At 44.5% G+C, this 15,284-nt stretch overlaps 1 protein-coding gene across 1 annotated transcript in view; it reads right to left on the bottom strand.

Moving 5' to 3' along the window:
* CAMK1D (calcium/calmodulin dependent protein kinase ID) overlaps window positions 1-15,284 on the bottom strand; it is a 230,915-nt gene that overhangs the window by 91,810 nt on the left and 123,821 nt on the right. The gene's annotated exons all lie outside the window — the stretch shown is intronic.

The raw sequence follows: 15,284 nt of genomic DNA, 5'->3' as shown, positions 1-15,284 counted from the left end.
AGCAGCCGTACGACAGCCCCACGCTCCTTCCCACCCAATTCACCCTGCTTCGATGTTACACCTGGTCTGGACGCCCAAATTTCCCCGCAGCGTTATTAAGCACCGTGCGCTTTCTGTGCAACGGCTCCAAGCGTCTTCATGGGGTTTTGACATCCTCACCATTCCCAATGATCATTCGCACTAAGCCTCTTGTCAAAAATGCTAGCTTTAAAGAGAAAAATCATCTCTACAAGCGTACATCTAATTAACTACTAGAGCAATGCCCCTCTGGGTTTGCTCCTTAAATGCTTACAAATAATTTCCAAAGGATACATTTAACCTGTGCAAACCCTGAAGAGACTACCAGTACAACCCCAGGGGCAGAATATTAATTACACCAATTGCAGACAATCATTTTAAGAGCAAGAGAAAGCTGGGAAATGCTAAGCAGAGGCCACTCGTTAAACAACAGATGGACACATTCAGAAAGAAAGTAAAAGTGCTTTGTCATCAAATGCAAAACTCTCTACATGTTTCAAGGTTCAAGTAGCTTAATTAAGATGCTTAATCACGTGTCAGAACCTCATCCTCAGTGGTCCCAAGTGCCCTAACGTCTGTGTGAAGATGCTGAGAGCAGAAGGTCCCCTGCACCCAGCAGGATCTTTCCCGTAAGAACGCAGACTAATCCAGTTTCTTCTGAATTCAGTGGAAAGATTATGACTGACCTGAATTTACACCCATAATCAATCATCAAAAGCTGCATTCATATAAGGACCTTCACACACAGGAAATTTAACATCAGCAATAAGCGAACTCAAATATAATGCACTACAGCATGTCAGAGCAACAAATACATGAGTAGGCTTGTCACTCTACATAAGTATCTGGAAAATCCCATGATATTTTAGCAAAATTTCCAGGTAGACTGCATCACAAATCAAGTGCTTAATATTGACAACAGGAAACCAATACACCAGCCCCTTGGCTTTGCACAGCACATGTTTGGAAGCATTTATTTTGTTGTGCAAGTCTAGTGCCTGGTCCCTTGAGGGTTACAGTTAGGACAAGGGTGGTTTTGCCTTGTTTAATTGAGCTGAAGGTACGCTACAAATGACAGTTCAAGCAATTAGTCACTTTTAATGAAAATTATTATATGTATTTTCCATTTTCCTTTATGCACATGCACATTCACGTGATCATTTGTGTACCTCCTACCTTCGTGGTCAAGGCAGTTTCAAAACAAATAACCCACCATAGTGTTATCTGTTTAAAGCCTCCAACTTAGTCTGCAGTACATTTTTTACCATACACATATTAATGCTCTGCATTTCTATTTTTGAGAACCTCAGAGGTTCTCCAAACCAACCTAACCCTCTCTGAGACAGCTGCCAGCAACATCAAACTGTCACGCACGTGGCTAAAACGGGTGGGTTACCCACGAAGATGAGCAGCCAGGGAGGCAGAAGCCAGAAAAGAGCTCATCAGACATGCAACGCTGCACGCTGAGGGTTGCCGCAAGACCCTCTCCCCTTTCTGATTTGCAAAGCAAATGGGCACCGTGCCGCTGGGCTCTCTGCAGGCAGATGAACTTGCTCAGTTCTGAAGCGAAGGGGGCAGAAAGGGTTTAGTCCTACTCCTGTGGGGTCCTCTGCATCGGGCCAATCTGCCCCTCTTTGAAATCAGATGCAGGACATGAGCACGTGGGATTCAGGGAGACAGCAAAAATAAAGTGTAATCTGGAAGGCGGCAGCAGAAGCTGAATCATCCGCAAAGTACAAAGGGAGCCACTTCCATAGGGATGAGGGTATTTGGAAGAAGATGTCCCTTTGGGAAGTGACGCCTGTGCACACCAGCCACCCCAACCGCTGGCGGCTGCTGCACTTGAGGGGCTTGCTTAGATGGGAAGAAGGCACTTTTTTTTCACTTTCTCTCAGCCTCTGCAAGACCAGTTCAGCCTTAATCATGCAGTTACACAGTGCATAATATTCCTGGTAAAGTGCACATTGCACAGCTGCAAATGAAGCAGCTTGTCCTGCACAGCATTTCTCTACTCAGATGGACTCCCAAATGACAAGCTATTTAAAGGAAAATGGAATTCAAAATGAAAAAAAAAAAAATAAAAAAATCGATGGAAATCACTTGGGGAGAAACCTGCTGTTTAGATCAAGTTGCAGGTTGTGTTGCTGAAGCTGGACCAGAGCAGCCGTGGGCTTCCCAGCAGAGGTCACTGCAGCCAGCAGCAGCCACCCGCTCCTCTGCAGAAATTAGAAATTAGCACGCTCCTTACTTTATAGCATGGGCGAGCAATCGCCTACAGCCCTGATACACAATAATTAACCCTTCAGGGCTGAATACTGTTCATCACTAATCGGGAAATCAGTTATGGTATCGTCACAGCATTTTGTCGATACCACAAGAGCCAACGGGGATTGGGACAAGTTTGTCCCACTCCTCTGCGAGGAGGTCAGCGGTACTAGACCTGCTGGTAACAGCCAGACACTTTTGGCATGCACGGATGCTCGGGTACATGGAGAGTTGAGGAAAGCACTGTGCAACGGCAGCTACTTGATGGTCACGGATCAGGAGGGATTTGGGAATGACTTAATTAACTCCTCTTTTATCCCCCTCTAGAAGCGCCAAGTGAATCTCAAAGGTTCAGAGGATTCATTCTGCTAAGCCTCCAAATGCGTCCACGCAGCCCCACCAGTGATCTCGCTTAGCAGAAATACTCACCGGACTATCTGATCTCCTCAAGATCTGCCAGGATTTATTTTTTTAAAAGGTGCTGCTCTCTTTTTGCAAAAGGGGAAGCAGCATGCAGAAAAGTTAGAAGTGCTTCTGTAATCACATGAGAGGAGGCAGCAGAGGGGGCCAAGAAACCAGATCCCCCAACCCCAGAGTATTATCTTAACCAATGGGCCATATTATTCCAATCCCTTCTCCTTCCCATCTCGGTGAGAGGATCTTAACCCCACTTCTGCACCCTCCCTCTCCGGTCTCCCCCCTTCCCAAACTGTGGCTCCCACACTGCCCTGGATTAACTCTGCGCAAAGCAACGCATCAATGTTGTTGCGGTACGTGATGGTGCAACATTCTGGCTATAGCAGACGGGACATGGACTGGGGTGACAGCAGTTCCCATTAATTGTTTCTGAAGAAAGAAAAAAAGCCCCCAAAGTGAACATTAAAACATGGGCTTGGTTAAAGCATATTAGATCCGATTACAGAAATTGTTATGAACAAGGGAAGACCCAGCTGAGGAAATCTGCCTTACCACCGTTTTAACCTCTCCTTCGTCACGCTTGCTGTTTTCCCTAATGCTCTCCCTCCTTCCTGGCAAACCTCAGGTACTGCTCACATCTCTGACACCCTGATGTGTCCCTGCAAATCCCCCCACCTGTGACACGACAGGCAGGTGCCACCTCCGGCCGCTGTTGCTTTGTTCATTTTCAGGAATATTCTGAGGCCATTTGATAGAAAGAAGATGTCTAGAAATAAAAATACAAATAAAGGGAGGCTAATACTTTAACCAATTCACTCAGGACTCTTCACCCTACAAGGCCCATGAGGTGCTGCAATCCAGGGGACAAAGAGGAAAATAAATCTAGAAGTGAGAAACAGGCAAATTTAAGCATAAAGAAGATCATGAAGAGTAACTAATCCTGGTAAGAAACTCAGAAAAGAAAGGATGGATTCACCATTTCCAGAGCAGTACTGGTTTGAATGCCGTGCCACAGGCAGACACGAGCTACAAGGCTTGATGCAACCATGCAAATTATCAGGTTTCCCCTCCAGCCTTTCAGGTCTATGATTCTGCCCATGTGCTGTTACAAAGGTGTCAACAACACAAATGAATGGAGGCAACATAGCACCTAAGCAATATTTTAACATATGAGCAAATCGCTAGCCAAGGCTTAGAGCAGCAAACTGAACTGGGCAACCGACGGCTTTGGGTGACTTTTCCGAGCGCAGCAGCTGTGCAAACAAGAGCTGATGAGAGAGCGTTTCATCTGCGGCAGAGCACCCAGCACAGGCTGCTCCCCTTTGCTTGCTGTGGAGCTGTTGCACAAGAGCGTTGATAGGGGAATTGTCATTTTTCCCCGACTGCTGCAGCATTCAGTGCTGCTGAAACACAGAAACGTCTGCCTCCGAAGGAGCTCAAACCCGTCCCCGAAACAAGACCCGACTTGACCAGGAGTGGCATTTGGCCCTGCACGACAGTTTCCATCAGGCCAAACTGGGTGTGCTGCAGCGTCGGAGTAGTGATGAGTGCATGGCATGGCACTCCAGCGATGCTAAAATCCACGCTCGCCACTGGCCAGCACAGGGCCACCACGTCCTACTTGCTGTCACCAGAAGGGCACAAGCCCCATAGGTCCAAAACTAGCCCTAATGGGCAAAACTCACTTCAACATTCCCCCCCCCCCCCCAAAAAAAAAAACCCAACCAAAACCAAAAAACAAACCGCCACCAATATATTCCATGGGCTTTGGCTGGAGATTGCTTTTAAGAAGCAAAGGATTAAAATACAGAAGTTGATGTACAATAAGGGAAACTAAATCCTTTAATGACTGAGCTTCCTGTACATCTCTGCCAGCTTCTGACCATCCCAGAGGCCAAAGAGCTGAAAGTAAACTCATTACATATTGCCACGGATCATTAATTAGAGGGGTAGCACTCTGCACAGATAAAAGCAGAGGAATCAGATTTTGCTGTTGCTTTAGCTGCCGAGCTGCCAGGAGAGCATGTTAAATACCCCAGCTGCAAAAGCATGCTGTAAACTATGATTGAATCACTTATATTAACATCTATCATATTTAACACTGAAAACGCAGATCCGTTAGAAGAACACTGTACAAAAACCTTGGGCAAACATGAGAGCCATTTAAGTAGGGCAGGTTCCCTCCGTAACAACTCTTTCTGAGTCAGAGTGTTACATTTGCAAGACATGACATTTAATGCTGCACCTCCATGAACAGCACATGTCATGGATAAAATGCCACAAGAAAGCATAAATAATTTTGTGAAAGCCAGAACTAACAAAGCCCGAGCCTTTAAGGATTTGTAGCTTTGAGTAACCAAATGTCTTTGTGAATAAATGTTCCATTATTTCAACATATACCCTGCAGAGGTTTTGCCAGCAGCATGGGGGTTACTGGGCTTGATGAATTTACTAGTTGGCCAAGGGAATTGTTTAAATCACAGCTTCTGGTCTGGAGGACACTAGAAACTTACCTCTGCTCAGCTGTCTTATGCAGTTGAAACAAGCCAATAATTTCAACAGATATTAGAATAGTCTCACACATATTCACACAGAGTGACCATATCAGATTGCTTTCCACATGAAAGAAAACTACCAAAAAGTCTTCAGGATGGCTCATAATGATGTGAGAACTCACGGGAACAAACCAGCCTGCTCCCAGGGGGAAAAGATGACAAGTCTGCTAAGAGGTGAACAGGGTAAAAAAGGTGGCAAGGGTTGGTACAGGGAAAGAAACCGACGGCTGTCCTGGAAATGCCTGGCTGACTGCAGCAGAGCTCTGCCCACCGCTCCTGGTCTGGAATAACTTCAAATACTGATGCTGTCCATGGGACTTGCAGTGCCTTACCTTCATGCAAGGCCTCTTATAATTTGGACCTTTGAAAATCAACCAGACATGAATGATGTGAGGTACCACATCTCTAACTCTACCCCCTCCCTTTCTTATCCCGTAGCCGCCAAACATCCTCCAGGACAGGTATTTTACAGATGGATGTTCCCCATATAGCTTCACTAATAATTTGCGTGAGCAGAGTTCAGCATGACACTTTTCCCATCGTCCAGGTTTCCCTCCCACATGGACTTTCTGGTGTGAAAAGAAGAAATGTAAGCTTTTTTTTTTTTTTGCACGGTTGGTAGTTATCCGTTCTTTCTCATCCATCAACTCTCTGATATCTTGTATTTTGTAAAAGGTGACTTTATAGCAGACCTTTCCCCCTTAAACAGGGCACAAACTATCTTGTGGGATTTTATGTCTCAGACTGAAACCTTTTGTCTCCTTGATGATTTCAGGCCACTCAACAGGAATGACTTTTATACCACCATTGCATAGTCAGCAAATAGTCTACTACAGCACTGTACGATGACTTCGAGCAGCCACGAGAGGTGGCCCCAGGCAGTTCACAAGAAGCAAGCAGGAACTGCATAGGTTGGGGCTGCTTGCAGTAAAGTTTGCAGAGAGAAAAAAAGGAGGTTGGTTGATTATATTTTCTTTTGCACACAATAGTCAAGTTCCAGGTTGGAAGATCATACATTTAAAAATGCCCGTGCCAACATGGGGATAGTACCCTTGGATTAGTATCATCTGAGGGTTCGGCAGCCCATGGTAAATAAAAGACTACCAGATTCATGTCACCACGTCAACCACCCTTCCCTGAAATGGACAACTTTGGAGACAGCTTTAGAAGAAAGGTGGAAAGTTTAATGGCACTGAGATTAATTTCTACTACTTCATATCCCGTGCACCGTTCCTCCACGCCGCAGCCAACACGTTACGTGGTACTGCAGTGGTGACAGCTTCTGTAGCTACAGAAAGGGCTTTGGTCTCCACCATCTCAGATCAGCAGTCTCGCTCTCTCTCGCTCACAAACACACATGCAAATAATGTGAAAGTTAGCGAAACCTCAACTAGACACTGAGCAGAGATGTGGACAAAACCGGGCAGATGTCAGTTGTTCTCAGCAAAGGTGGATCTACAGAGCTTACAAAGCCAAAACATCTGCTATTTCTCTCTTACTGCATTTAGATTGCTGGGGTTTTTTTGAAGTTATATCCTTAATTTGCTTATTGCAAAGAGCTGGAGGAGGTTTACTGGATTCAGTATTGAATATTCCCTTGCATTAAAAATGAAAGAGAACGCGTATTTATGAGCAGAAAGATAGAAATGGTGCTATGTCTCATGGCCAGACGGTGTTTTTGACCCCTGATCTCCTACCACCGCGATACCTTTTGTTCCCACCCACGTTGCCCATCACACCTTGCTTGATCTAACGACTGGGCAAGGGAGAGCTAATTCCAGCTCGAAGCCAGATGGTTCAGTGCCCATATGTTGATTGCCTGGCCAGATCTAACGACTGGGTAAGGGAGAGCTAATTCCAGCTCAAAGCCAGATGGTTCAGTGCCCATGTGTTGATTGCCTGGCCAGATTAGCTACATCTCTGTGGCTGGAAGGCCAAGGAGTTGAACTTTGGGGTCACATGTGGTCTCCAAACCACAGACTGCTCACAACACATTAAGGAAATTAGCGTCTTTACTAATATCTTTAAGATCTCTATACTCCTGTCAGGTTAATTGGAGCGGGTAGGAAACATCTTCATACAGTCCTGCCTGCTTGGAAAAACTGGCTAGAAGAGAAAGACCCTGGATGTCCTAGATGGGACACAGAGGCAAATGTGGAGGAATGAATCACTTCATATACCTTCCCTCAGCTGTGACTGAAGAGGAGACTGTGATAAAAAGCCCCAGTGCTGGTAGCAAGTGGCTCAGAGCAGGCATTCAAAGGAAGCAGGGGCAGCCAAAATTTGGGAGAGAGACAGATGCCCACCAAAAGACCCGCTTCTATTAGCCTTAGAAGATGGTGATGATTTTAAAATTAACATTTTTTTGCCAGTTTAGTTATTTCAGGACTTAACACTTCAATTTGGCATGTAATTTTCTCTAGGCAAAGAAATGAGCCAGGATGGGATTTGTCCTCTGCTGCTGCCCTAGCACATTGCTGAGTGATTCTGCTATCAATGCAGCTGCCTCCTCTGGGGCTTACGTGGGTGTATAACCCACCACGCGGAGGAGAAAGGATGGGGAGGTGTCAGGAGACCTTGTCTCATGCTTATACAACTTGACTTCTCTCCATTTCATCTTTCAGATCCTACCCATCACCTCTGTGATCTCCAGTTACCCAAGGGGGAAGACCCAGATATCTTTCCAACAATTTCAATGGCCTTTCTTGCCCAGCACTGCATGTCTTCTATTGCAAATGCCAGCCTTACATACCACGTTCATAAAATATTCTCATGAGATTTCACGGTGATAATGTCAAGTTGGAGACATTTCGCAGCTGGAAACCTGAGCTGCGTAGTTAAGCAGCTGTAACGCTAACTGATTGTGACAAAACCTACCCACGTACACCTCGCAATTTCTGATCCACGCCCTACCTTGTGTTATACTCCCTAGCAGTATAATCCTTGTCTTCATTTCTAATTTCTCCAGATCCTGTGAGCAGAGACTGGTCTGGCCCCTTCACTGCCAGAGACATTTGCAGTCTGTGTGGTTGCATGCCTTCCTGCACCACTCTGCACAGCAGTGCAGCTTGAAGAAGAGGGGACTGTTTGCTCATCTTAAAAAATAGTTTGGTTCCCTCCTGGGAAGAGTAGAGAGATGTATGAACCCCCTCAGGCCCAGAGTACATGTATTTTCCTCCTGGAGGTACTTTCTAGCCATCAGGCATGGGGCAAAAGGGATGCTGGATGCAGCATCCTCACCATTACTGAAAAAATAGCTAACTCCAGCTGTTGTGCCGGGCATGCTGCTGGGTCCATAAAAGTGAGCCCACGGCCTCGTTGCTTCCCCAGGACACAGGCTGAGGTTATGCTCTGTTCTGCCTTGTAACCAGATCACAACAGAGCTCAGACAATGGCTGAAGATCTCCAGCACAGATGCATGGGTTTTTGCTAGGCACCGGTGGAACTTTATAATCCCCCACAAATGTAACGAATTAATATAGGCATTTTGAGAATAAAAATGAGGGATCCCTAGACTGCATACCAGGAGTTAGGTGCTGAGCTTGTGTCTGCTTGTCTCAAGCATTTTCATGTCAAGGCTGCTCAGTATCCTTTAAAAAAAAGGAATTCAAGTTCCGGGTCTTCTATTACAATAACTCACAGCTCCAGCAGGAAGACTAGGACCAAATAGCCTTCTGAAATGCTTGGATTCCTACAGTAGAACCTGCAGCCCTCTTAAGGCAACAGGAATATCCCCCTGTCAGTGCCATCCCTGATTTCAGGAGTATCCCTGATTTCCACAAGAAGCAGACCAAGCCATCAGAACAAGTTTCCAAGTAGTGGATCCCAACTGGCAGCGTTCAAAAAGCCTTGCAAAGCTTGAGCAAAAACCTCCAGACTGTTTAATTTGAAACACATCAAAACAAATATTAATGATTAATTAATCATTAAAGGTGAAAAAGATAAAAGTAGTGGCTGCAAGGATTTATCTCAGCCAAAAACAGTGAACCATCTTTTAGTTGTTGGCAGCAGCCCTGTTTTTCCAGTGTGGAGGAGTGTGGATTTACATGTGCAGCCAGTAATTATAGCTGATTCCCACTCCCTTGCCTGGGAGATGTGAGGAGCTACGTGCAGTTAAAGGTGGCGAGCACCTGAGGTGGGTTGCTCTAAAGGGTTTCATGCAATGACAGATGAACAAAAAAGGAGGCTCTATTTGCAAAACCCTTGAAAAACATTTCCCTAAAGAGGAATACCGACACTCTTGGAAGGGTGATCTGGCTGCTACACTATCCCTGTACCTTGCCTCACAAAATGAGCAGCTCTTATTAGTTTACAGTGAATGAAGAGATTAATAACTGGTATAATGCTCTTTTTGTAGCCTCCTAGTTCTCAGATGAGTGCAGTATGTACACATACATTCAGTTATATCTGAAACCTGGCAGCAGATACCACACTTCTGAAAAGAAAGCTCTGCCATCCGTGAAATACCCATTTGACACAGACACAGGGATGTTGTTGTCTACCATTATCTCCTTCATTGGTTTGAACGCATACTAATGAAGGGTGAATGTTATACCACCCACACACCTGTATAGCTAAGTTACACAAAAACATGGATAACTGGCTATTTGGACAAGCACAGGACTCAAAGATGTAACAAAACTATTTCATTCCACCATATGGGAAATAAACATAGCTATTGCCCAGGAGATGTGACCGAGCTGGGACTCCCAGCTGTGGCTCGTACAGGATCTTTAGCTATTTGGTTACCCTAGCTATGGATGAGGTGGACCCATACTGCCGACGATAAGGACAAGTGACGGTACAAAGATGGAGATCGTTTATGTACTCAGAGAACAGCAATGTAACCAAAAGGACACTTCGGCTCACAGCATGAAGCAGGGCTATGCTCTACAGTCATCTACAAAGAGGTTTATGCCTCAAAACTGCATTTTCTCCACAAGAGAAGTGGAAAAGCAAATGGGCAACCAAACACAAATGCCATCCTGAGCATAAACTTGTTTCCCCCCAGTGAAGTTGACGAGTCCTTCGCATGCTCAGCTCTGCAAATTGGGCTACCGCATATCGTTGCCTAGAAAATCACAAGCCTTGATTTAGTCCCATCAGCTTGAGCGTGCACTTGATAATTAAAGCCCACTACAGTTCCTCGGTGCCATGCTAGAGGCCAACAGCGTCAGATTTTCCCAGCTGCAGTTGTCTCCTACAGCGAGGAACAGCAAACGCTCACCAAAAGCGGTGGGAGAGATTGATCCCATGGGCGCAGGGGGTACGATAATAACCACTTCGCTTCTCCTAGCATGCGTGGTTTTGAGTCTTGATCAAGTCTCGATGTGTTTGTGGCATTAGGACCACTGTGCACCAGCTGTGCCTGCCTGCACCCTGCCCACCTGGCTGGCCCCAGGGCCACGTGCCCAGGGACCAGTGAAGCCCCGCAGATGAGGATGCTGGAGCACAGCTCCCTAAAGGGTCCTGGGCAATCCTTAGCTGTCACCTCGGCGGCGGTCTGACTCAAACGCTTGGTCTGCAGGGACGAGCCGCATGACAAGCTCAGCAGCAGCAACCTGCCAGAAAACCCCCTCCTTCCCATCCAGCCAATTTATTTTATTTATTGAGAAAGACAGAAGGATAAGTAAGAGGCTAGGCAGGTTTCCACGTTTCATCATGACTGTATTAGGACACTCCTACACAGAAGACTGCTCCCCCAGTTGCCTGTGGGAAGTGCCAATAGCCCTCGGGTGAGTCATATACACCCTATACCATAAGAGAGTAAGTGGGAAAGCTCTGCACAGCGGGGGATTGATCTCGGAGGACGACCGCACCTCTCCGTGTTCATTATGAGTTACTGTCCTCAATCACAGCGTGGAGAAAGCCAAATTCAAAGGCAGACTCACTTCTCCTGACACCTGTGCGAAAGCAGTGAGACTACTGACTGTCCTGGAGCCACTCCTCTGCACAGCTAGTAATGACAGAAGAAAATACAGCTTCAGTCCTCCGTAACCGAACCTGCCATTTTAAAGCTTAAGTGAAGGCTATTGATGTTCAAGCTTGTTTTATTTTCAATCTTCCCAGATACCGGAGACAAAAATACTTCCACTGCTATTGGGCTTGCTTCGCACGTGGTCTTCAGGAAAGAAGCAAAGGGCTGGAAGAGAAAGAAAACTCCCAGCAGTGGGCAGAACTAATTGTGGCATAATTCAGCTGGGCCTAATCTCGAAATCTTTAATCAGGCAAGACTGCTGGGGTTCTCACTTGGCTGGATTCAAATCTTGGCAGCATCTCTGCAGAGTCCAAAGTAAACCTGAACTTGACACACCAAGTGGCAGAAAAGTCACTTAACCAGAACAATATAATTAGCAGGAATTCTTGCTAATAAGGATACATTTGGCCTGTGTATAACAGTTAATTGGTTTTTAACCAGGTGAGAATAAGTTTGAGAAAGTTAATCTCCCCAGTTTTACAAAGGATATGATAAAGGGGGCCTAATTAAAAATTAAATAGTGTTGAAGTTCATTTATTCCTGCTACTTGTATTACTGTGGAGCACAGGGACCCTATGTATAGGTTTCTATTTTTAGGAGAGAGAAACCTGGATTCACAAATATCCCCAGAGTGCCTTTGGGAAGGTAACAGAGGAGATTAAACCAGAAGCCAGGTCTACACTTGCAGCCACTTGCCCAGTAAAGAATACTTTAAATTGCAGTTCCCTCTTTTCCCATGGCGTGGAAGTATAATTTTTAAAAACACCCACTTAGTAGCCAAGGACCAGACTTCAAAGATTATTAGGTGCCTTATGATGCAAGTAACTTCCTACAGTAACTAAGCATCAAAGCACTTTCAAACATCCTCCCGGGTATCTTCAGATAGCTAAATATCTTAAAAATATATCTCTAAATGATTTCTAAAGGTGATACAGGCACTAAAGGGCTGGAAGACTGGAATCTTTCCATAGTTTTAAACCCCTAATAACCACTGCAGATGGAATTTATGTTTTTTAAATATGTCACTGCGGCACTGTCCTGCTCCAGAGCATGGAGGTTAACACTGCCAATACTTCAGACAGTAACAAGCAGAATATTAATGTCATAAGCAGTAATTAATGTTAAAAGACAGCAAATCCTTCATGTAAAATAACTGCATGTCTAATTGTAGGAACAGTAGGGCTAAAGAGCAATATTACAATGGCATGTGGGTTATTTTTCCATTATTCTAGGTTTTACCACAGCCCATTGACTTTTTGCATGTCACGATGAAGCAAAAATGGGAATGAAAATACTTTGAAAATAAGAGTTTATAAAAGTATTTCAAAGGACAATGACAGCAGATTTATCTTTGTCAATTCCTTGGTTTTGTTCACTCAGCTAAGAAGAAATCAGTATGAAAAAGTGGGTTGTTTCATGGCATTCAAGAGAATGTTTTCTAACCAACTGACTTATAAACTACTGTGATATAGATTTCTAATATTTTATGCAGCCAAGTCACACATACAAGTCACACACAGTGACTCATTTTTTCCTAAGCAATACATCTAATTAATTCAAGGTATTTAGAATGAAAGGTAGCTATTAGATGAAGTCTAAAATAAATGCTACTAAATGCAGATGGACACAGGGCATTCTGGTAACACCACCCTCTCCTCTGCTGTGCTAAAAGCTGTGTTGCTCACCGCAAATAATACTGAATTAATACATTTAAGCTGTATCCGTTTTAAAGCACATCTGCCAATAGAGCTTGTCAGGATGATGCTAGAGGACCCCTAATACAACAAATCTTGCTTCACAAGGGGTGCATCAGTTTTGAACTGAGTGGAGCACGTGTTTGGGAAGAAGGTGTTCTCCAGCTCAGCCTTTGAGGCTACTCAATGCTTGGCTTCTCCCACATGAAAAAAGGAGCTACAAAGCAAGGGGTGTGATTTTATAGCATCCACTCCTGCCTATTGTCTGCTTAACTGGAACAATGCATTCATTTATGACACATCATGAAACAGTCATCAAACCTACCTCTTTTTTATCATTATCTCAGCTTTATGCGGTGTCAATAAATTCAATGTCTTGTCACAAACTGCAAATATATTAGCGCTTCATAAATGCTGAGCACAACAAGTAAAAACTGCTGGGAAAGTAATCGGTGATGTGATTAGCATCACAAACTTAAGAGGTTAGAAGTTCACTTCCAGATGAATGTACACATTCTCACGGGTCTTATCATCTGCGATCTGGTGATCTCTCAAGAGCTGGATTTGGAACAAAATTTGCAGAACATCTTAATTCCAAATGCAACACAAATACAGGCACAGATGTTCCTATACAATTTCTAATTTGTGCCTAAGCTTAAAACCTAGAATTGCACAGGTCCATATCAATTATGTGTCTTCTCATGTTTCACACTGTCCTGCGCAATGCCCCTTGAAGTTTAACTCCAAATTGCATCGGAGTTGCATCCTGACAGGCATCCCGTTCTAGTCTTTTACCCTGTTTTACTGCTATATCCACCTAGTTATACTTCAACTTGTATATTACTGCATTCCCATGTTACTCTGTGTTCTGGTGGGATTTTAAAATAACAACATATTTGATGCTTATAATTATTTCCTCCAGTCAGGAGGACATTTGCGCATTCTCAATAGGACCATAAGAGAGAGGAAGCTACCTGCTGAGTTAATGCTTCAGCTCTGAGTTTCTATTAACTTCCTAACTTCAACCATTTTCCATTATGAAATCATTACCTTCAAACCAAGCATAGGGAAAAAAGTACATTTCTCCCCACTCACATATCTCTGAAGTGTGACTGGAAACACTCTTCTCACACTTTAAAAGAACCCACCTTTGAGCTAGGAGCAAAAACGAAGGCTCGCAAAGCCAATGGAATTTGTTGAAGAGGTTATGAGGATTTCAAAGAGTTAGCATGGAAACATGCTCAGGCTTCAGGCTGGCGCAAGCTACCAGCAAACGTTACGAAAAATACTTTGGAACTATTTAGGGAAAAAAAATCATGAATCCACATTTCCAAAATACTTTTGGGCTTCCTTGTGTGACTTCACGCCAACTAATAGGAGCATCAAGAGGCACAAACTTACTGTCAAGAAACCAGCCAGAAACCTCCAGAGACACCAGACACCAGGGAATATCTGTCACCTTAGATATCGTTCTGAAGGATAGAACCAAGTGGAACCAGTGGGTTTGAATGGGCAGAAGAATGGCAGTTCTTACTCTAAGGACATATACCTGTAGATATCTAAAGTTAGATGACAGGATGACCAAACCTTGTGTCCTTTTTCACACCTGAGCTGGTCCACACCATGCTGGTGTGGTGCCCCTGAGCCGGTTGTGATGACACCACAACGTACAAGCCAAGGGAGAAGCAGACTCCCCAAGGGGTAGACAGGTTTCAGTGACCTGAAATCACGTCTGTAATACCGGTAAAGTCACATAGTCATAATTTCATGTACAAAATCTGCTGAGCAATTAATTGGTATTGCATCAGTCATGCGTGTACTTAATTCAGACACAATTCACTGTTACAATTTTGATTAATACAGACTGTTGAATTATGCTTGACAAACACCAGATAGAGGTAGGGAAGGTGAGGCTCTGTTTCTAACGTGTCATCTTGCTTTTGACAAGCATAAATACACTTCTGAGTAGACAATCAGTCGTCAAATCTCACAGCACTTAATCACTCAGCATGAATGGTTAAAACACCGTTAATCTCGCACTAGTCTAATTGTTACTCAGCGCCTCCTGTTTTGTTTGCATTTTTGCTTTTGTTTTTATGTCTTATTTTCTCCTCTGGTTTCACCTGCCTCCTCCCCATCCATTTACTCTTTGTCAGAAGCCCACCTGAAGGTGGAAAGCTCTTTTCTTCTCCGTGGCAGGCTGTCTCGCATATACAAGTCATCTCTGTGGCTGCTATTTGTGCCAGCCATGCTGTGTAATGACAACGGGTCACATACGGCTTCCAAAGGCTTGTGCTTTCATTTGTGCTGTCTGTGAGACCCTGCTCAGGGGAGCAATCAGGAGTAAGAGAAAGGGAA

This window comes from Buteo buteo, chromosome 4 (genome assembly GCF_964188355.1).
Source record: "Buteo buteo chromosome 4, bButBut1.hap1.1, whole genome shotgun sequence".
NCBI lineage: Eukaryota > Metazoa > Chordata > Aves > Accipitriformes > Accipitridae > Buteo > Buteo buteo.
This window is presented reverse-complemented; position numbering and strand designations above follow the sequence as displayed.